At 47.4% G+C, this 14,197-nt stretch overlaps 1 protein-coding gene across 1 annotated transcript in view; it reads left to right on the plus strand.

The window, feature by feature from the left end:
• The window catches only part of LOC138481559 (fibrous sheath-interacting protein 2-like), a 380,784-nt gene that overhangs the window by 12,703 nt on the left and 353,884 nt on the right, over nt 1-14,197 (plus strand). The window lies entirely within an intron of this gene.

Here is a 14,197-nt window from a genome sequence, read left to right on the forward strand (position 1 = left end):
GGCGCGTTATAAATGCCATATCATATCATATAATACTATATGTTAGTTTTGTTACAATCTCATTTTCCACATGATCTAATGAAGCAGATTGTTAATTGTTGGTCTACACTACTAGTTCAACATGCTATCTGTAATGAATCATTCCCAGTAAAAAGTACCTCTCTTATACTCAGCTTTGCTCTTATTTCCTTAAATGCAGGAGCTTCTTTTGTGCTTATCCGAACATGCTAATCTACATTTGTAGTCTAGATTTAATGTTTTATTTGACATATAATTCATCGACGGACATAGTTTCTCATAACATCATAACTGTTTATTTTGAATCACGAAAGACTCATAAAACACAGCAGTAATCACAATTCATTAATAAAATACATCACAGTCTAACACATTTCTATATAAAATCTAAATTGATACAACAAAAATGGAAGAATAAAAATAGAAATTTTTTCCAGTACATAACTTCAAATTAGAATCACAGTTCATGGTAAGAGATGGTTAAATTTAGCTCTTTATAGTTATGATAATAACCGACATACCATAGGATTTAATGAATTGCCTAACTAACGAGGCAGCATAGCATAAGTAAATAAAAAGCAGTGAAAAACGTCTTTTTTTATGCTTACATTCTTGAACCTCAGTTCACAGTTTGAGAAATGGTGTCAAACTTCAGTAAGGGAGTTACTGTAAATGCATCACTTTTGAAGCCAAGTTTATAGAAAAGGAAATGCTCTACATTAGTGATGAGTCTGCGTCTGCACTATTAATCATATTCAGCCACCCCAAGTGATGCCCCCTTGTATTTGAAAGTGCACTTAAACTGCTTTTGAACTGCATTTGAAATTGAATTTGAATTACATTTGAAATTGCATTTGAAATTTAGGCCTCTCTCTCAATATACAGTACCCTTCCAGGAGTGCCCCTGTATTTGAAAGTGCATTGAAACTGCATTTGAAATTACATTTGAAATTGAATTTGAATTACATTTGAAACTGCAATTGAAACTTGGGCCTCTCTCCCAATATACAACACCCTACTAAGTGTGCTTCCCTATATTTGAGACTGCATTGAAACTGCATGTGAACTACATTTGAAACCACATTTGAAACTTAGGCCTCTCTCCCACTATACAGGACCCTCTAAGTGTACTCACTTATTTGAAACCACATCTGAAATTACACCTGAAACTGCGTTTTGAAACATAGGCCTCTCTCCCACTATGCAGGACTCTTGAATCTCAGCGTGCTCTCCTGTAATAAACTGTACTCTGAAACCTAGGCCTCTCCACCTCAATATAGGACCTTCAGGTCCAAATATTCTCTCCTGTATGAACGGGCACTGTGAGAAAGACAACTCTAGGTGTCCCCACCTCCATCTCATAACTTAAACCTGCCACAATGTGAGGCCGGAGCCTCTCCCGCTATCCAGGTACTCCAGCCTAGGTGTTCAATTGTTGCCTGGGTTTCCCAGTCTAGGTGTTTAATTGCTGCCGGCCACTCTTAGAGCCTTGAACCTTCCTCCCAATATCTATGCGTCAATTTGACCTTAACTACCACCTACCTACCTCAAACCTACACCTCCTCTGTCACCCAGATGTCCCCAACCTGATACTTGATCACCCACTGCCATCTGCGAAGCCAAAGCCTCTCCAGATACACTGATGTCCCTATCTTGATCACTGCCTGCCTTGTGGAACCAAACCTACCCGCTGCTGTCCAAGGATCGGAAATCAAGCTGTTCAATCATCTTTGGCTCTTGTCGAAAACCTACATTGCCTCAGACTTCTGATACCCCACACCCAAGAATACAATCTCATTGTAAACCACCTGTAAAATTCTAAACTCTTCACCTCTTGTACCTCAGTTGTCTAGGTATTATCAGTAGCTGCTACAACTGAATCCTAGGAACCTGACACCCAGGACATCCAGCAAGCACCTATGCCAGAAACTACTACCATAATCCCCTCCCCAGTTACCTGCACCCTTAGCCAAATCCATATGCCCAACCTCTAACGTACAATACCCCTCAGGACAGCCCTCCCATTGTAAGAGGAACACCATACCCAACCGACTGAACAAAGACACACCTTCGAAAACATCCATACAGAACAACTTAAAAGGATTAGAACCAACTGACAGAACAAAGTCCTACTGACCCAAGACGCAACTGACCGAACAAAGACACACCCTTGGAAACAACCAGACGGGACTATCTAGGATTAAAATCAACACCAGCCTGGTGTAACGCTCACCTGGCTCCCACGGAGGCGCTGGTCTGGTCTGGGTTGCTGTGGCCTCTTCAAGCGTGATGCGCAGAATTCGGACCACCGATTGAACAGGACCCCCAAATCTTGCTTGTCTGGCCCGTAGGAATATCCTTCTTATGGTTTGGAAGGATGAACTCTCCATCCTGCTTCTGGTGCAGGGGCGCGCGTTCGTCCAGTTACTTCACTGGTTTTCAGAATGGCGCTGGCAAATCCACTTGACTTTACTGAGCGATACGCCGAAAGTATGAAGATGCAAAAGTTCAAGTGTGAGCCTCCTTTTATGTTGTCTTTTTCTGTCCTTTATTTCAGGTGCAGAACAAAGGCGATGCGTTGAGGGGTTAAATTGCCGGGGTAAAATCAGGTGAGTCAGTGATGAGGGCGACCCCTCTAAATGTCTTTATAATTCCCCAGTAATGTCTTTTGTCCTTTCCCCATAGGGGCCGGGGTGCGGTACCTGCCAGAGATGAGGCGCGGACCCGAGATGTGGAATGGCTTACCAAGAATAGCCGGTAAGTAATATGGCTGAAAATCCGGCTTTCCTCTTGTGTTCCCTTGCTCACCTTTTGTCTCTTCTTCTCTCCCTTAGGTGCGGTGCAGAGATGTGGCGACTGGCACTGAGAGCCGCGATGGAGCCGGGCGGCGTCTCGGGAACAGGTGAGTGGAGCACGGCGCTGCAGCGAGCAACGTGGTGCTTTTAAATGGAAGTCTTCCTTCAGGAAGGCTGGCGTGAAGATTCTGGATGCAGGTAAGAAGGTTGAGATAGTTCTTGGTTTTCACCTTTCTCTTCTCTTATTCCCTTACAGGTGTTCCAGGTTCGAGGCGGGCGTGGCTGGAGTCCAGGTGCAGGAGCAGACACGGTGAGCGTTCAGCTGCTGGGATGCAGAACAACGCGAAGCACGTGTGGCTGTCCGGGTGTGGCTTAAATAGCCTTGGAAGAAGTTCCAGGTGAGTATTCTTCCACAGCCCCACCCAAGTAACAAAATAGTTCCTTCAGAAAAATAGTCCCTCCTAAGCCTCATTTGGCTTGGTTCTTCATGCAGCATGGTCTGCATCAGGTGAGTGTGCAGCATGGTCTGCTTCAGGTAAGTGCACCAAACACTTCCCTTTATGAGCCTGGCGCCTATGGCGCCAGGACTGATGTCCAACATGAGCCTGGCGCCAACGGCGCCAGGACAGAGTCCAAAGAGCCCCTATAAAGGGCCGCTGGGCTTTTACCCGGGGGCGTGATGCCTGCTCCCGGGGGTGCTGGACCTGGCCTGGTGCTCCGGGGGTAGGCATCATGACACCTGGCACGAGGCACCACAATTGGAAACTGTCCCAATAAGTCTAACACCCAGAACAACTCCTCCCACCTAAAACCAAAAAGACCCGACGCAGAATTGGACGCAGACAAAGAGAAAAGGAGCACGGCCCAAATAACACATATACACAAGCTCAACCGACCCCGGCAGAAGATGCCTTCAATACAGAACACACCCCGTATAACAATTCTATCGACAGAACAAACATCGCAAGAGAAAAATCCTTATACCTTACACCGTACCTCGCACCAACCAAAGAACCTACATACTCCAACGACACCAACATTTCCAGACGGATAAAAAAAAATACCCGAGCAACGAAACAAAAAAAGAGGGGACCAGAAAAGAGAGTGGGATAATGTCAACCACCTTACTTCCTACATCACAAGAACAGATGGGGACTATCGATACCCACATCAAATGACAAGAGATGAAGAAACAATAGAAGTCAGCAACCCAATTATCAATCTCACAGACCGATTCAGCGGCAAAGCCACCTTCACAGAACCTCTACCACTCGGAGGCAACATAAAATCACCCCAACTGAACACCCACAAACCAAAACCGGGAACAAAAATGAAACCAAATGACATCAAAATGATCCACTGCAATCTAATCAATGCAAGATCAATATCCAAACACGCCACCGAAATCTACGACCTCCTAAGTGAAGGAGGCATCGACATCCTTTTCATAACAGAAACATGGCTGGATGACAACTACAAGATCACCCTCAATAACTGTCTGCCCAATACCTTCAAGTGCATCAAAGTAAACAGGAAAAACAAAAGATGTGGTGGATTGGCAATCATTCACAAGGAACACCTGGACATTAAATCAGAAGACCCATTAACCATCAACAAATGTGAATCCCTAATCATACGTCTATCAACAAACCCCAGAACAAACCTGAAATTCATCCCGATATACAGACCACCAACGTACGATGCGGCCTTCATAGACAACTTCATAGGAGCAAATCCTAACCTAGCTATCAAGCGTAACCAACTGATTATCCTCAGAGACTTCAACATCTGGTTCGATGAAGAAACCACAACCTCACAAAAATCTCTTATTAGCCAACTAACAACAATGGAACTACATCAGCTGGTCAAAGGAGCAACCCACACAGCAGGACATACACTAGACGCTATTTTCGCCAAGAGAAAACTAATTGCCACAACACCACCGATTCAGATTCTCTGGAGCGACCACCTCATCATCCCTGTCGTAATCACACTGCCCTCCTCAATAACCAAGAAACAAGAAAAACTACCAATCATCATGAAAAGAAACTGGAGAACCATAAAAAACTCCAACTTAACGGAACGACTGGAGATCACCAAACCACAAACAACGACCATGGGCGAAGCTAACCTAGACACTAAAATAGATATACTTCACACCTGGATCACCACAACAATCGACAAGATCGCAAAAGAAAAACCTTTCAATCCATCCTGCAAAAAAGCGACGGCAAAATGGTTCACCCACTACTAGGCACCATGAAAAGGAAAAAACGAAAACTAAACTAGAATGGAGGTTCAAAAAAGACTGCAGAAAAAAATTCAAGCTTCAACAACATACCCGTTCATACAAAAAGGAAATACAAAAAGCAAAAAGGAAATACTACAACAGAATCCTCAAAGCACCAAACACCCAAAAATACCTGTTTAAAATCCTAAACTAAATAAAACACCCACCCGGCTGTAACAACACTGCAATACCATCGAAGAAATTATGCACTGACCTCGCAGACCACTTCAAAAAGAAAATCATGACCATCCAACAGACCATACAAAACAGACCATGCTACCACTACACTGAAGACTCTGCCCGATGCAAAGAACACCAGAACAAACTCTGCAACGTCCCGCACACATCAGTGGAGAGTTTCAAGCAAGCGATCAGGAACCAGGATTTCCTACAAGATATAGATCTGGATGCACACAGCTTGGTGATTTCAAGATGGGAGACTTGGCTTTTGGTATTAAAAGCTACAGAGTTTCCACTGATTTGTCTCTGGTCAGAGGTTCAGAAACTATTGGTTAAGCCTTTTCACTGGCACCTGTTACTTCATATGACCTTGTCAGGAAGTTCTAATGCAACAGAGGCGACGGGTGTGAGGGGAATATTACCATTCCTGCTTTTAGTCTGGGTAGCAAATGCAAAGCTGAGCTACTATTAACACAAACCTATATGACAAGCATTCAGCACCTCCTGCCTAACATTGCAAACTCATGAGTTGGGATTAGGAAAGAGAGCTGCAAATATCACTTATGTGATGGTCAAAAGGCTGTTCGCCGTGAACAAGGGGCACAAGGAATAGTTCAATTTTTAAACAGAAGTGAAGCATGAAACGTCTTTAAATCCATTTACACACTTTCTGGAAGTGATGTAATAAGCTGAATGGTCTTCAGGGAGAGGGCTGGAAAGGTAACTAGGGTGGGATGGGGTGAGAATAAATGTTATCTATGTATTATTCTTTTTCTGACTTTGATATAACTAATAAAAACGTGAATACCAAAAAAAGTAGGTTTTTCCAATGCTTATTTTAAACAGGAGTTCAGTGGCTTTATCAATGCTTGTTTTTAACAGGACTTCAGTGAAGGACATGCAAAGCACTTATAAATCAAGTGGCTGAAGGCAGGCTACACCAGTAGTGTGTATATAACTCCAATGAAGTAATTAACTCTCAGAAGACTCTGAACAAACACTGGCAGGCACTTTGAATGCAAAGCATGATGGTAACCCTTGACTTTTGATTAAAGTGAGCTCAAAGAGTTCTCATAAGGAGGTGTTTTGGGCGGGCAGAGGCAGGAATGGGCAGGAATGACCATAGGGATTAGCATGGGGCAGAAAGTTGGACCTTCCATCTTTTTGCGGGAGGTAAAAATGTCACCTTTCCGCCCAGTTTTGGTGCTAATAGCTCCACCCCAAACCCATTGAGTGTAATGGGGAATGGGGATTTACTGTCACGATTCGCTCCCTTTGCGCCCGTTCCCACCACTTGGGGGCATGATTTGGGGTTTATTCCCTACTGGACTTTCCTTCCGAACCTCATGCTACAGTGCTGTGATAAATTGGGAACGCTAAATCCTTATTTTCCAAGCTACTTCCCTTCCGGAACCATTCCAGGTTTTTGGCAGCCAGTATGCTGCTTTAATCAAATGGCTATGCTTCCCAGAATGCCTGGCCCACAGCTTCATCTCCACCCTTGCAGGACAAGGCTGGGTGGAGGATAGGCAACACCTGTGGCTGCAGGTGCAGCAAGCAGCACACCTGTGGCATGTGCTCGTTAAGCAGGTTTAAAATCCTCAGTTTGCTTCAGTCCAGCACTGGTCATTGATGCAGTGTTCCTGTTTGTGACTGGTCCCTTTTTCCTTGTTCTTAGCATTGTGCCCAGTTCCAAGTTTCTATTCCCTGTTCCTTATCTTTGGATTTCAAATGTATGTGCTTATTTGATTTCTGCTTCCAAGATTCCCTTTCTGTCTTCCTCTGTTTGCAGGCAGCATTTCTCAGTGCTTTCCCTTTTGGTGCAGCCCAGTTTGCCTGTGTTCTATATTTCTTTGACTTTGTCCTTTGCTGCTGTAAACCATGATGCTTTAGACTTTGCTCTTTATAGATTAGCTTCCTGCCTTTTTCCTTGGATGGGTGGGGGAAGTTTGCCTTTGTAATTTCGTTTTTCCCTGCTCCTTTACTTTCTCTTGGAATTCATTCCATGTTTTCCCTTGCACTTCTGCATTTATTTCCCATTGATTATTAGGTGTGGTGCGCTGTTGTAGCTAGCTCCTGTGTGAATGCCTATGTTTTCCTCACTATTCTGTAATCACTATTCCTTCTTGCCCCTTGTCTTGAGTGTTATGTATTTAGTTATCCTCCCATTGCTGTTATAGCCTTTCTGGGTCCCTGTTTGATCAACAGGGATCATGGGCTTGCTGACATTCAAGTGGTATCTCTTGTCCTCGCGAGTACTGTTTTTAAGTTTCCTTATTCAATACCATCAAGATTGTTAGATCACAGATCCTGTCGTTGCTTTCCCTTTACATGGGCTTAGCGCTGGCAGTACCTGTAATAGCAATTGTGGGTAAGGAGCTTGCCGACTTTCTTTGCAGTCATAAAGAGCTTCTAACTGCTTACCCCACATCCCTTTTCATATATTTGTATTGTTGTCACACTCTGTTTGCACTCCTGTGTTTAGTATACGTGAGTCTTGGTTCCTGTGTGGATGTTGTTTGACTCAAAGCTATTCACTATGTGATTTTGTGCACACTTCCCTTGCCATTTTCACTGCCTTTGTCCTTACCTGACATTTACAGGCTTACTGCTACTCGTGATCCGGCGCTAACAGTGCCAGACCGAGTAGCGGTAACGCTATTTGCGTTGGCAATATCCCAACATAATTACCACCGGGATACCGCCAACCTCATGATAGAGCCCTCCGTGTAACGCCTCATGTGTAATTTACCTATGCCCTCCTCACATGCTATTCCTCCCTAGCTGTACTCCAATGCAATCATTTTGGCTTATTGGTGTTGCAAGCTACATCTAATAGCCCAAACTAATAAAACCAGTAGCTTGCATTCAAAATGGAGTTACAGCAGCTAAGCAGATGCACTCTAACACACCACAAACAAGGATTTCAACACTGAAAGAGGGATATATGTTTATGAGCGAACAGTGCAGGAGGCATTTCACAACAAATGGCAGACAAAAATGCATTATAAGCAGACAAGGAAGACATAAAAGTGCTTAAAAAGTACTTACTGAAAGAAGTGAAGGGGCCAATTCTGTGTTCCCAAAGAGTCTGCTTTAACATATCATTGACACTATGAATGAGGGGCATAGAGGAATTGTGGCAATGAAAATGGCAATTCTGTGACACCAAATGGTCCCTTGGAATGGATGTCATGTTAGTGGGAGCATGTCGCCTCTGTAAATGCACAAGCGAGCAGTACAAATGGAAGCCCCAACGAATGTGCCAGAATTACCAGAGGCAATCTGTCAAAAGGTAGCAGCAGAACATTTCTTCAGATGAATGAAAATAGGTAACACCTGCTGGTTCTGATCAATGAATGTTCAAGATTATCCAATATAATGTAGACACTATCAACTACTTCAGGAGCAATAATATTGCTGCTTGCCAACATGTTCTTCATGTGGGGCCTCCAGAGACCATGAATAAAGATAATGTCCCACCACTCCAGTAGCGATGACTTGTAAGATGATTTTATCTAATTTCTGTATTCGTGCAGCGAGGTACCCCCTGATCTAACACCGCCTACCACCACAATCACATCCCGAAATTCTGGGACAAGAACCAGGCTGTTTTTGATCTTAATATTCTGTTTAAAAAGTAAATAAAAATGAATGGTGTGTCCTAGCTTTATTACTTTCAATATTCTTTACAAATAAGAGTAGGCCACTTGCCTACAAACAGCAAAATAACCTCCCTAGTATTATCTCCCTAAATCATTCCAGAACAGACACCAACGTCCTTTCCAATAACATTAACAGGGTAATTCATAGATTTGAGCGCAGAGGCAGCGCACGCAAGCAGCGCAGAGAGGTAGTGTGCGCCAGCGTGCGCCAGCCGTGTGCGCTAAACAGCATTCTGGCGCACCGCATATTCATGGAATATCAAAGCCATTTTGAGCGCTGGCGCAGAGAACATCCCGCAGCGCCAGTTATGCCCTCAAGAACGCCCCTTGCGCAAGGATAAGGCATTGAAATGCCCAATGCAGCGCAAAGGGCTGCGCTAACCCTGCACCAGTTCACAGAGCCTGTACAGTGTATTTGGGGGCTGCGCAGGGAGTTTCACACGCGATAGGCCTTGTGCGAGTGGGGCACGGGGTACGTGTATCTTGGGGGTCCGCGGGAAGTTGTACACGCGATAGGCCTTGGGCGAGCGGGGTACGTGTATTTCGGGGGTGCGCGGGAATTTGAACACGCGATAGGCCTTGTGTGAGCGGGGTACATGTATTCTGGGGGTGCGTTGGAAGTCTTACAAGTGATAGGCCTTGTGCAAGCGGGGTACGTGTATTCTGGGGATGTGCAGGAAGTCTTACATGCGATAAGCCTTGTGTGAGCGGGGTACGTGTATTTCGGTGGTGCGTGGGAAGTTGAACACGCGATAGGCCTTGTGTGAGCGGGGTACGTGTATTCTGGTGGTGCGTGTGCAGTTTCACAGGCGTTAGGCCGTGTGCGAGCGGGGTACATGTATTCTGGGGGTGCGCGGGAAGTCTTACACGTGATAGGACTTGTGCGAGCAGGGTACGTGTATTCTGGGGGTGCGCGGGAAGTCTTACACGCGATAGGCCTTGTGCGAGCGGGGTATGTGTATTCTGGGGGTGTGCGGGAAGTTTTACACGTGATAGGCCTTGTGCGAGCGGGGTATGTGTATTCTGGGGGTGCGCGGGAAGTCTTACAAGCGATAGGCCTTGTGCGAACAGGGTACGTGTATTTTGGGGGTGCGCGGGAAGTTTTACACGTGATAGGCCTTGGTTGAGCGGGGTACATGTATTTTGGGGGTGCGCGGGGTGTTGCACATGCGATAGGCCTTGTGCAAGCGGGGTATGTGTATTTTGGGGGTACGCGGGAAGTTGTACACGTGATAGGCCTTGGGCGAGCGGGGTACGTGTATTCTGAGGGGGTGCGGGGAGTTTCACACGCGGTTTTGCTGGGCGAGCGGGGAACGTGTGCCCCAACACGAATTGGCAGTGTGTGTCCTCCCAGGTGTGCCCTCTCCCCCCTCCCCAGGCCCTGCAGGCAGCATACAACACAGGGGACTACCCTGCACCCCTGGCCATGCCCCCCAGCCAGCCCACATGTCACCATGAACAAGTGAGCACCGACACAAGTCCCCCTGCACCCCCACCCACCCAGCAGTGACAGGCACCTGCCAGCAGGCCCCGACTCATGTCACCCTGCACCCCCACCCACCCAGCATTGACAGGCACCTGCCAGCAGGCCCCGACTCATGTCCCCCTGCATCCCTACCCACCCAGCATTGACAGGCACCTGCCAGCAGGCCCCGACTCATGTCCCCCCACCCACTCACCCACCCAGCATTGACAGGCACCTGCCAGCAGGCCCCGACTCATGTCCCCCCCTAACACGTCATCACGATCCACAATCATGGGCCTTATGGCCACTCAAATCACACACCACACCATCCCAGTCCAAACACACAACCAAGTATTACATCCACCCCACATTGAAATCCCCATCACATGAATCATCCCAAATGGCAAGTATGCACATCAACGCATGTCCCTCACACACACACAATGGGTGCAAGTGATTGAGAAAACACACATCGTGACATGCATGAAACCAAAGAGAGAATACCACACATTGACGTATGAAATAAAAATGTATTAAACACAAAAGCAAGGGAATGAAATGAAACACACATTAATGGAAATAATAAATAAAAAACTGCATGTCCAAAATATAAAATAAAAATGTGTGAAAGCAGAATCCAAGTCAATCCAAAAACACAGGGGTCCAAAGTGTCTGTCCGTCAAAACAAATCCAAAGTGAAAAAATAAGACAAAACCATTGATGCATGGAAAAAAAAAGAAGTGAAATCCAGTGTAGAACTATATACAAAGTACAAATCCAGGGTCCATGAGCCCAACTATTGAAAGGAAACCTACAAAAACCCTACCTAATGAACAACTATATACAAAAAGGTGGGGCATTGTCCGAGCGCCCCAAAATAAATAAAAACAGAATGGAAACCTAACACTAATTAACTATATACAATGGCGGCGGGCAAGTCCTACGGCTCACTTGTTGATTTCCCGGGCCAGGGCATCATCAAACTCCTGTTTCACATCCTGGAGGTGGGCCTGCTCCATGTCCCCGAGGTTTCGCAGGGATGTAGCCATGTCCACCTCCAACTCCCTGCGAATTGCCTCGAGGCACTCATCCCGCCTCAGCGCCCTGCGCATGGAGTGCTCCGCCCTAACCATAGTGAGCCGTGCCTCTTCCGCCCGCCGCCGCTCCGCATCTATTTGCTGGCCCAAACGCTGCCACACGGAAGACACTCCCAATCCAGGGTCCTCCTGCCCTACGGCCGATGCCTGCCCCTCTGATGTTGATGGCCCTGAGCCATCATCGCTCCCACATTGATCCTGCTGCTGCCATGCCTGTGCCCTGCCTCTTGATGCCTACACATCCTCCTCCTGCTGGGGTGCAGTTGTTGGTGTGGCCACCCCTGCTGGACCTCCGACTCCTGACTGTGGCAGGGATGTGTCCTCCACCAGCCTGGCCGCTGGGTCAGAGGCAGCTCCACAGGGTACCCAGGTGATACATGGGCCGGAAGATGGCACGGAGGATGACTGGCGCATAGGGGGTTCAGGTGAGGAGGGGGTCGGTAGAAGGTCCAGCACATGGAGGAATCCAGCCCTGGTGACCCGTCCTAGTAGGTCGACGTGGTCAAAGAGGCATCCGAGATGATGTGCAGAGTCTTCACGAAAACACTGCAGGTCATCTCGCATTCCCCGTTGAGGCAACGCCATCCAAGCCAGGACAGGCTCAACACGATCCCGGATTGCCACGTCCGCAGGGAGAGGAAGGCCAGTTGCTGTGCGCTCATCCCCTCCCTGAGAACGGGTCTGGACGTAGGCATCCGTGCTGGTGCGGGATGATGCAGTCACAGGATCGGGGACAGGATTACACACAGGCACCTCCGCGGCGGCCTGTGCTGCCTCCTGTCTCTGCCCCTGGACTGCACCACTAGCACCAGTGGAATCTCCCCTCCAGACCCTGTGTGTGTCCCTTCCACAGCCTCCTCCACAACCAAACCCCCACCAACCTGGATGAATCTGTGCCATCTTCCTCCATTGGACCCTGTGGGGTCTCAGCTGCCCCTTCTGCTGCCGAGGAGTCCACCTCCGACCTCTGCCTCTTGGACCTACCCTCGGCAGCTGAGGCCACGGATGCGGCAGCAGACTCCTCACTCCCCGACGAGATGACAACATGGGAGGGGAGCCGGGCCTTGCGTCTCCGCTTCCGGTGCGATCCCTGCCGCTTTGCTCCACAGCACCGTCTCTGCCCTCTTCATCAGTTGACGCTGCAGACAGGGAGAGATAGAACACAGGCATCAGGGGGTTGTAGGTCATTTGGTCGAAAACCAAATGATCGAATACCATTTGATCGAGAGTCAAATGGTCGAAAAAATGGTTGTTTTTTTTTTTTGTATTTTTGTTTTTATGGGGGGGTTCCTCCAACCCCCCTTTTTCTATATTAGTTTTTTTTACCAAACAAAACAAAAAATATATATAAATAAATAAATAAAAAATTCGACCATTTTTTTTTTCGACCATTTGACTTTCTATCAAATGGTCATTCGATCTTTTATTTTCGACCATTTGACCGGACACCGCATCAGGGCACTGTACAATGGTCTGATACACACATGACAGTTGTACATGAGTGGCAGTGTCAAACTTCAGACATGGCATCACACTCCCCAACACACATGTCATTTCAACTCACACACATGAGCAAATCAACAGGAATGTTGCACCAGGCAGCACCATCCATACACAAACAACACCATGAGCAGCCGAAGGTGAGCCTGACATCACATGCAACACGAGGAGTGCAGAACACATGCACACACGCCACCAGACATACATGCATCTGTACATCTCCACCACCTGTCGCAGTGATAACATCGCCATTCATGTCAGTGTCACATGCATCCATGGTGTATCACAGTTGCACACTTGTCAAATACACACACATGCAAATGTACATAGTGCAGATGCATGCAGGTGGAAGCAGCATCCATGTGTGACACCACAACCATGCCACAGTACATTCACAGAAATTTTAAAATGTGTGCACCCACAACTGCATTTGGCCAGCATGCTTACCAACACATACACCATTGATGTGTCTCACACATGAGAGGACTCACATGCGGCAGCCTCATGTCCCTGTACATACACACCAATACATGGCCCTACAAAGACATATGTGCAACCTGCACACTCCTGCCACACCTCAACATGCACAGCATCCAATCAGTACGCTTGTACACTTACCGCTCAAATCCAGATGGGCCTGCCTCTCAAGTACCTGAAGGTGGAGCGCAGGGCGTATACGTTCCAGTACCCTCCTCTGGTTGTTGTTTAGGCGGACCCAGCACCCCTCAGCATCCGCTGCCTTCAAGAGGCGCCAGGCCTTGTTGAGGGTCCTGGACCTGAAGTCCCCCCAGCGCTTCCGGACGTGTTGAATGTCGCGGACTGCCACCCCCTCCACGTTGATGGCAGCCACAATGTCCATCTAGATCCTCTTCCGTCCTTCATTGTCGGCGCGCAAACTTCCAAAGAGGGCATCATGCTTCCCCAGGACTTGTTCCACCAGGATACCAACTTCATTGGCACTGAAGCTGGTAGCCCTCTGCCTCTCTGGCTGGGGGTTGCCAGTGGTGCCAGATGATGTTGTGTCCTACATGGCAACCCCAGAGGCAGGTGTGGGTGGGCAACTGGGTCCTGGGGCTGGGCTGTGGAGCGATGGAATACCAGTCGGGAGTCTTCTGTTCCAGCAGGGGTGGTCACAGCAACTGCACCCCTGCAGATGGCTGACGTGCAGGCACCAAACAGCAGGGCAC

This window comes from Ambystoma mexicanum, chromosome 5p, assembly GCF_040938575.1.
Source record: "Ambystoma mexicanum isolate Mex_15411 chromosome 5p, UKY_AmexF1_1, whole genome shotgun sequence".
In the NCBI taxonomy this organism is placed as follows: domain Eukaryota; kingdom Metazoa; phylum Chordata; class Amphibia; order Caudata; family Ambystomatidae; genus Ambystoma; species Ambystoma mexicanum.